The sequence below is a fragment of the Silene latifolia genome, chromosome Y (assembly GCF_048544455.1).
Source record: "Silene latifolia isolate original U9 population chromosome Y, ASM4854445v1, whole genome shotgun sequence".
NCBI classification, from domain to species: Eukaryota; Viridiplantae; Streptophyta; class Magnoliopsida; order Caryophyllales; family Caryophyllaceae; genus Silene; species Silene latifolia.
The window spans coordinates 186,055,174-186,064,982 of record NC_133538.1 but is presented as its reverse complement, the minus strand read 5'-3'; the positions used below and the strand labels follow the sequence as shown (position 1 = coordinate 186,064,982).

The 9,809-nt window shown below is 35.8% G+C and overlaps 1 long non-coding RNA gene across 1 annotated transcript; it reads left to right on the top strand.

The window, feature by feature from the left end:
- Positions 1 to 4,430: 4,430 nt before the first annotated feature.
- Positions 4,431 to 6,395, top strand: LOC141634295 (uncharacterized). The gene is made up of 3 exons (XR_012539030.1): positions 4,431 to 4,552; positions 5,239 to 5,518; positions 5,879 to 6,395. It is a non-coding gene; the product is annotated as an uncharacterized LOC141634295 (long non-coding RNA).
- Positions 6,396 to 9,809: the final 3,414 nt, after the last annotated feature.

The following is a 9,809-nucleotide window of genomic DNA, read 5'->3' as shown; positions in this document are numbered from 1 at the left end:
TTACATTAATGCTATAGAAGTAGACGAGACTCCAAATCCTGAAGTATAAGCTTTCTTTGAAATGTTAAAGAAAGCAGAAGAGCGTGTGTGTGGGGGGAGCGATGTATCAGATTATAAGTCGCTTCTAGATTGTTAAGTTTGAAATGTGAATTCAACTTGCCTCATAAATGTGTTGATGGTTTCATTAGTTTCGTTAGTGATATCCTTCCAAAGAATAATGCTATGGCCACAAACTTCTATGAAACCAAAAAGTTGCTAAAAGTCCTTGAGCTTCCCCATGAGAAAATTGATGTTTGTTCTTATGGGTGTATGCTTTTTTGGGAGGAAGACAAGCATCTTGTTAAATGTAAAAAATGTGGGCAAGATAGATACAAACCCAAGACAAATTCAAAGGGTAAACAAGTTGCTCATAAAGTTTTAACTTATTTCCCAATCACACATAGACTACAACGGATTTATGCGACAAAGCATATAGCCGAGGAAATGAGATGGCACACAGAGAATCCCCGTGCAAGAGGTACACTGGCTCACCCCAGCGACGCCGAGTCTTGGAAGCATTTTGATACACTACACCCAGATTTTGCAAGCGAACCTAGAAATGTACGACTAGGGCTATGCACAGATGGATTTGCACCCTTTGGCCAATTTGGCAAGGCGTACTCTTGTTGGCCAGTCATGCTTACCCCATATAACCTACCCCCTTGGCTGTGTATGAAAAAACAGTTTATATTTCTGTCTTTGATTGTTCCTGGACCAAAAAATCCTAAGAAAAATTTAGATGTATTTTTGCAACCACTCATTCGTGAGTTAAAAGAATTATGGGAAGTAGGGGTATTAACTTATGATGTATCTAAGAAAGAGAACTTTCAACTCAGAGCTTCACTTATGTGGACGATTAATGACATACCAGCCTACGACATGTTATCAGGATGGGGAACAGCGGGTGAAAAAGCATGTCCTTATTGTGGGAATGGAAATAAGTCTTTCTGGCTTAAGAATGGAAGAAAGTGGTGTTGATTTGATTGCCATCGTCAGTTCTTGTCACCTGACCACTCGTTTAGGAAGGACAACAAACATTTTTCAAAGAATACAGAAATTGAACTTGACAGCCCACCACGTAGGTTAAATGGTGATGAGATATGGGAGTGTGTAGAGCATTTACCTACAATAGTTAATGGGGACGGATTTTGAGTTGAAAATGTTGAAGAGTAGAAGGGAAGGTTGGTGGAAAAGAAGCATATTCTGGGAGCTTCCATATTGGAAAACTTTACTAATTCGACATAACTTGGATGTAATGCACATTGAGAAGATTTTTTTTTGAGCAATTGATTCACACAGTAATGGATAACAAAACCAAAACGGCTTATAATGAATCATCAAAAGCTGACCTGAAAATATATTGTAAAAGACGAAGTGAGCCTAAGTTCATTCTGGACAAGCCAAAAAGGAAGGTTTTGTCCCAATGGATTTCTAAGTTGAAGTTTCCAGATGGTTATGCTTCTGATTTAAGGAGATGGGTAAATGAGAGTGATTTTACACTACACAGTTTGAAAAGTCATGACTGTCATGTGTTCATGGAACGTTTACTACCGGTTGCTCTAAAGAACTTACTGCAAAAAAATGAGTGGAATGCAATTACTGAAATTAGTCAATTCTTTAGAGATCTTTGCGTCTCAACCATTAAAGTTGACGATGTAATTCGTCTGGAGAAAAACATTCCAGAGATTCTTTGTAAACTGGAGATGATTTTTCCGCCTTCATTTTTTAACTCAATGGAGCATCTACCTGTTCACTTACCATATGAAATGAAAGTTGGTGGCCCTGTTCAGTATAGGTGGATGTATCCGTTTGAGAGGTAATTGCATTTAACTCATTTTCTTAAGGCTTTTAATTTTATGTTTAGTATAAAATAATAAATAGAGTGCACGTATGCTCGTCTATGAATAGGTTCTTAAATCACTTGAAACGGAAAATTGGGAACAAAGCATACGTTGAAGGTTCAATCTGCAACGCTTACTTGTTAGAAGAGATATCAAATTTTTGTTCTTTTTACTTTGAAGACCACATAGATACAAAAACAAAAAATCTTGATATTGGCAACAAAACGCATTTGGTTGTGTCAACTTTGCCAGAACTTTTCCAAGATCACATGGGAAGAACAACAGGAAAATGTAGGGTGAGATCATTGGAGGACAAAGAATATCATTGTGCACATAAGTATGTCTTGTCTAATTGTGAGGTTCTTCAGGATTGCGTCCAAAATTTTATCCGTACAGAAAATCTTCAAATATTTGTTGTCGATGTTTGGAATAAATATGACAAAGAGTTTTCAAGGTGGTTCAGACAACAAGTAAGTGTATTGGATGATGATTTACTAAGAGCTTTAGCGATGGGACCGTCTAGGCAAGTGTGAACTTGGAATCGTTACTCCATTAATGGGCATAATTTTCGCACATTCAACCACAAACCTGATGTAGAAAAATCTACCATTAACAATGGAGGGTGTGTTAGTTCAATAGAAGGCGCAGATTATTATGGTATTTTGGATGAAGTAATAGAGTTGTCTTATGCTGGAGCTAATGGTTTGTACAAGAAAATCCTATTTAAATGCGATTGGATGGATAATTCTTGCCGTGGTATGAACGTAAACAAGGATTATAAGCTGGTGGAAGTTCATCGTAATAGGAAATATCCAGTATATGATCCTTTTTGTGTTGGCATATCAAATCGAACAAGTTTACTATGCCCCATTCCCAAACACAAAAAAAGATATAGATCAATGGCCTGTTGTGTTCAAAACTAAAGCTAGATCAAAAATTGAAGCTCCCGTTGATGAAGTTGTTTTCCAAGAAGAAATAATCAATCATGTTTCAGAATTGTCCTCAGTAATCTTCGAAGAAGGATGAAACTGACTATGACGATTACTCAGATGTTGGGGAGATTTCAATAATGAATGAAGTAGTTGAGGGTAATCTTGATGTTGAAGAAGGTGAATATAGTGATGACCATGAGGTTTTGGAACAACAAATAGATGACGGTGCTTCTGAAGAGGATGAAGAACTATTTCAAGAATATGATAATAATGATTTAGAGCATAATGATGAGGAAGAAGACAATCTCTAGCTTAGCGATAATAATGATCTGTGTTGCTTGGATGTGTTTGTGTGATTTGATCTAGTATTTTGAATTTCGGCCCTTTGTTGCAAAATGTAGACATTTGAAGTGAACATTGCATATTTTCTTGGTTGTGTTAAATCTGAGTGTGATCTTACGCTGTTTGGTGATCAACTTAGATGATTAATAATTGATGTCTATTTATTTACATCATTTTGCCTTATTATGTTCAAATTTGAAGGTTAATAAATGTCGGGGGCAGCCATCAGATCGCAGAGGAGGAAGAACTTACTCAATGGATAAATGATAGCTTAGATCTACCAGTGTTGGACCCTTTTGGCCTCTGGTACATCTTTTTATATACTAGTATTTAACAACTTTGTTTTTTTATTTTGCTAAAATGTGAGAGGTTTATGAACACAACCTCTCCATTTCATCGTTAATTCTTCCTTTATTTGCTTCACAACTCTAGCTGAGGCTCCTAGCCTATCTCCCTGGCACATAATTTAGCATTGTTTCTAGCTTGGAATCTAGTTAAAATATGCCACCAGTCCACCCTCGGATATTTATTTCCTAACCATTCATATCCCTGGGCAGCTGGGTAGCAAAGTATTTTCTTTTGCTATTTAGCCATTTATAACTCTATTATGTTTCTTATTTCTTAATTCATTAACTTTATTATAGGTTTCATGCCGATAAAGTGAAGAAAGCCGCAAGAGAGGCAGTTGTGGGTAAGTTTGATAAATTTACCCCTTCTTATTATGCAGCAACACCCGAGCAGAAAGAAGCTTGGTGGAATAGATTCAAGGTCGTATTTTATTTTCTAGCTTTTAAATTTTTACTAACGTTGTACTTTATTTTACGCAGGAGTAAGGCCCCTCCCTATACTAGCCCACATAACAATTCCAAGCACGACTAAACCGAATAATAATGCATTCTGATATGTAGCATTTTGGCATAAGTAGCGGTTGGAGTTGTTTCGTACACCAATGATTTTCAACTTCATTCTTGTATTTAGTGTTGACTCATACTTTCAATTTATTATTACAACTAATGTCACTTAATGTTCTTGTAGACTCAATTCAAGTATCAAAAGTTTCGCGAACCTGAAGTTAAGGCTGGATTTGAAGATTATTGTAACGAGAGGGTAAGGGATTTAGTCAGCCGAGCAGGGACAGCTAAAAATACTTGGATGGAAGCTTCAGTTAGGCAGAGATGATGGCTTATAGAGCCACAGAGGTATATATAGTATATATAGAATAAATTTATATTTTTATTAACTTAAAATATATAGGTAACGGCATAATAAAATGCAGCCATTTAAGATCCTATTCGAGATAAATCCAAGATAAATCGCGCATCAAAAGGCAAGAATGGAAAAGCCCCAGGTACTCATACCATGGGAAGGTTAAACTCTATCCAGTATATGGACAAACTGGTATGTATATAACTTAATTGCTTGTACCTTTCTTTCAGCAACGCTCTATAGAAACCCTCTATTGTATTGAAAAATATAGAAAAGGAACACATATCCTGCTAAGAGCTTCTATTAATACCCTTGTAATTCTCACTTCCCATATGTGCAAATTTCTTACTGGGATGAACGTTAATTTCATGAACTACTACCCTTCACGTTCATGGCGTGGTCATGTAAAAACAGCTAATATAGAGGTAACGGTGTAAGGCTTCCTAAAAATGATATCTCCTTAACCCGATCTTGAGGGATTGGCGTAATGTTGCTATAAAATCAGATCCATTGGTGATCATATTTTGAGAATCAAAATTTTGGTAAATGTATACATCATTTGTTGATTTTATATAATTTTACACACTTGTACTCTATATAATTACACTAGCAGTTAGCTGTATTTCTGAAAGCATACATCCCACTTCCCATATCATCTTTTTCTTAACATTTTAGAACTAAATGCTTCTGCTTCATGCCGCATCTTGAACTGAACTCCTCCTGCCCTGCTGCATCTTTAAAGTAGACGTTGAAGGATTATCCGTTGTCATTGTATTGTTTTAATATTTTAAAATGTGTATTTGCTTCTGTATAAAAGAAATTTATTTACTCTATTTTATAAATATTGATAACATATGGTCTATTTATTTGTTTTAAAGTGTAATGAAAATGTAGGCCTTTCACTACCACGTCCTGAAGAGCTTATGAAGAAGTCTAAAACAAAAAGAGCAGGGGGTTACGTGTGTGACGATGTATCCGAATTCTTTGTAAGTTTATTGAACTTTACATTATCACACTTACTTACTGTAAAAGACAGCTTTTGTTTTCCGTAAGTTTTTGTTAATTGTGTAAAACTTCTTCCAGGACACAATCAAGAAAAAAAAGGATGCCTTGCTAGAGACTTGTACCGAGGAAGAAATTGATGATGATGAAATATAGGTGCTGTTTGGCCAAGCTTAAAAAGTGCTTTTATAATTGAAAAAGTAGTAGCTTGGCCAAACATGGTAAATTAGAGAGTTTTAAAGTGCTTTTGAAAAGTCAGAAACTCATTATTCACTCCCAAAACGAGAAGTAGATATTTACTACTTCAACTTCTACTTTTTACATAAAGAACCAAATAAGCAAACAAAAGTTGTATTAAAGTAGTTAGGCCAAACATGTAAATTTTGTGAGAAACCGCTTTTACAAAAGTATGGCCAAACAACTAAAACTTTTCCGAAAAGTAACTTGTAAATAAACTCCTTTTAAAAAAGAAAAGTCGTTTTCCATAAGCAAGGCCAAACATCACCATATATTGAGTCGGCAAAAGGCTTTAACAAAAAGGGACAAGTTTGGGGCATGGGGAAGGCGACGAGTTGCTACTATGACAATCCCCTACCTTCATCAGCTCGTAAAAAATTTCGTGGATCATCAACTTCATACATTCCAGGATTCGTAAGTAAGCTTTCTGCTCAAAATCAAGCTATAACAAAGGAGTTGAATAGCATGAAACAATGGAAGTTGCAATTGGAGCAAACTCTAGCTTCGCAAGGTATTCACATAACAACTGAATCATGTAATCCCAACTCCGAACCTCACTGTGTTAGGCGTGATGATGATAATGAGGGTAATGGAGGAAATAGGGGTGACTTTGCAACACAAATATTAGGTTGTTAGTTGCTTGTGTTGTTTTTAGATAATTAGTAGACTTGGAGTATGTATGTATAAGACTTATTTAGTATCTCATAATGTTTGTTGGAATTGTCAAGAAGACTTTTGGTTCGTAAAACAATGTAGGCTGAAGTTTATGTATAAAAAGCCCCTTTTGGTTATGCAAGTCGTTCTGTGTGCTTGGCGAGTTGTAGGAAATTTGGAGCATTGCAAGTTGCTGGACAAAAACTGATACAGGTATAGGTACAGGGTGCCATAAACCGAATTTCGGGACTGTAACAATACAGTTTGCGACGGAATAATTAAAGTTTGCATTGGAATGAGTAAACTTTTGCGATGGAATAATTAGGTTTTGCGAGGAAACTAATAAATTTTGCGACGGACTAATTAGGATGTGCGATGGAATTAATAAATTTTGCGATGGAATAATTAGGTTTTGCGAGGAAACTAATAAATTTTGCGACGGACTAATTAGGATGTGCGATGGAATTAATAAATTTTGCGATGGAATTTTAAGGATTTATGATGGAATGAATTAAGTTTGCAACGGAATCTTTAAGATTTGCGATAGAATGAATTAAATTTAGCGACGGAATTTTAAGCATTTGCGACAGAATACAAAAGTTAATTTCACACTTAATCAAAATTAATTAAAGGGAAATTTCCCATGGTACCCTCGAACTTTGGCAGATTACACATGGTACCCTTCATTTTAAGTTTCTACACATGGTGCCCTTGTATTTACCTTTTTCTTTCCCAAAATACCCTTTAGCAAAATTCCGTTATAACTCCGTTACTCATTTGACTTGTGAGCTTTTTTTTTTTTTTTAAATACACTAACCTCTCATTATCAATACACAAATCCTTATTAATAAACTAACTTTAATACTTAAATCCCCAAACCACTCATTATTATCATCTTCTTCAAAAATCACCCCAAAAAGCTTCCACTTCCCCACCACCATAACAGCCACCATCATCATCTTCTTAACTATAATCGCACCACCTGTCCCAAAAACCACCCTCTGACTCGGTCACCTCGACGCAAATCTGATGCCGACCACCCCCAAGCAAATCCGACACAAACAAATGTCTTTCCCGCAAAACAACAACAAATTCAATCACTACCATTCAACCACCAGCTGCTCCTCCGTTTCCGTCTCCATCCAACGCGGCCTCGAAATCAAGCCACCAAGACTCGTGCCCATCAACAAGCACCAACAATCAACAACTTCGCCACCACCGCATCACTATCAATCACCATTACCGTCAATTACCAACCACCTCCTTCTAATTCCAGATCCCGACCACCATCAACGACCAATTCAACCATTCACCTCAATTCATCACCTGCTCCACGCACCTCCGTCTACAACAATGAGCAGCCCAGAGAAGAACCCATATCGAGTCGCCATGACTCGATTACGGCATCGAAACCCGAGTTGAATTTGCAGTCGATGCTTTTAAGGAAGGAGGAAGAAGAAATCAAGAAGGAAATCAGATCTGAAAAAAGGAGGATGTGTGGTGGCGATATTCAAAGGGTTGTGCGGTGGTGAAGGTTGTGCGGTGGATGTCGATTTTGGTGGTGGTGGATGTGTGGTGGCGTCGGCGGAGGATGACAAGTGGTGGGAGCTATGAAGATTATGATGGTGATTGGTATGGTGGTGGGTGAAAGAGGAGGATGTTTGGGGTGATTTTGAAGATGATGATGATAAGGGTGGTTTGTGGGGATTTAGTTATTAAAATTAGTTGATTGTATAAATTAAGGAGTTATGTATTATTAGTGTATTAAATAATCAAAAAAAGGTGTCATTAGACCAAAAAACTAACGGAGTGATGACGGAAGTTTGACTAGGGGCATTCTGGGAAAGAAAAACGTAAATACAGGGGTACCATATGTAGAAAGTTAAAAGGAGGGGTACCATGTGTAATCTGCCAAAGTTCGAGGGTACCATGGGAAAAAACCGTTAATTAAAACAAAATCCATCGCAAAATCCGTCGCTAATCTCTTTGCTAGAAATTTCCATCGCAAAGCAACAAGATTTGCTACTAAATTGTGCAATGACTTGATTCAGTCGCATTTTCCGTCGCAAACACCCATTTAGCGACGGATTCTATTAAATTTGCGACGGAATTCTGTTGTCGCTATGACCACTTCTTTTTGTAGTGAAGCTGGTTAGTGGATTAAATTTGTATTGTAAGGCAAACTAGCAAAGCATATAGGTATTTCATACTATTATAATTATTATTATAATATATATAATTCTTTATGTGTTACATAAGAAAAGTATAACTAATTAGATAAAAGAGGTTGGTTAGTAGATCAAATATATGCATTTGGTATTATTATAATATAATTATACTTATCTTAGTATCAAAACCTCACTTAAATAGCTAATTTAATTATATACAAATACTAGATATTATAACAAGATATAAACCGGTGTAAACGTCCTACATATTATAAAAGTCTAAACAGATTTTAAAAGCAAAGCCATGTATAAATATGATAATGAGCCCAAGCAACAACAACGTGTTTTTTAGGGCTCCCTCCCCCATGCATTATTTTTTATTCGTTGTATTATGTTTCTTCGTCTGATTTCCGTTCATCAAGCATGCATTCTTCTTGGGGTTTTTCTAACGTGTGTCATAAGGGCACACATTAATAAACCATATAAGCTAAGATTAACTCTTCTTAAATTGACTTACTTATTCATATTGTACGTACATTCTAAATTTTAAGCGGTTTCTTATGATGAGGAATTGATTAATTGCAACATCAACAATAAAGGGATCAAAGTCAATTGAAGATGAGGAATTGATTCATTGCAACATCAACAATAAAATTACGCTACGAAGTTTATTTACTATAATAACAAGGATTTTGATGGTAAGCCAGTAACTACATTCTAACTATGAATATTTTTTTAATTACATTGACTTACTTATGATCTTTTGTAATGTAGTTGTTTTATGCCCGTGAAAAAGTATATATATCCAGTGTATAAAATACTCCTTCCGTCTCAGTCAATAGTTTACGTTTACTTTATTTTCCCATCATAAAATAAATCAAATGTAAACTATTTTCTGGGGCAGAGGGAGTACTTATCACGTAGTTCCAATGGCGAAAGTTGCAAGGTGTTATTGTTATTTTTTTTTTTACCCTTACTAATGATAAGGATTAAAAGAACAAGATTAATCAACTCAAAACAAATATATCTTTAATGGGTAAAATACGTTTACAAAATATATTATAATTGAATGATATTTGGATTCAACAAGAGGTTGAATGGTATGCGGAGTCAACAAGAGCTCGAATATCGTATTTATTTGTGAGTGACAGTAGCGTTCTGAGGTGGGAGTTATATACACGATTGAATGTTTGTACTCCATGCTACACGTTAAAGGCTTAGTGAAGGCGTAGTCATCATAACTTCTATTTCAAAATGCGACATCAAAAGTGAAGGTAATCTAAATCTAAGAAAATAAATTTATTGTTACGAGTATAGACTAACAGTATATGATTGTTTACCCATAGCAGTAATTAATCAGTTATGCATATTATCTACTACCCCCCTGT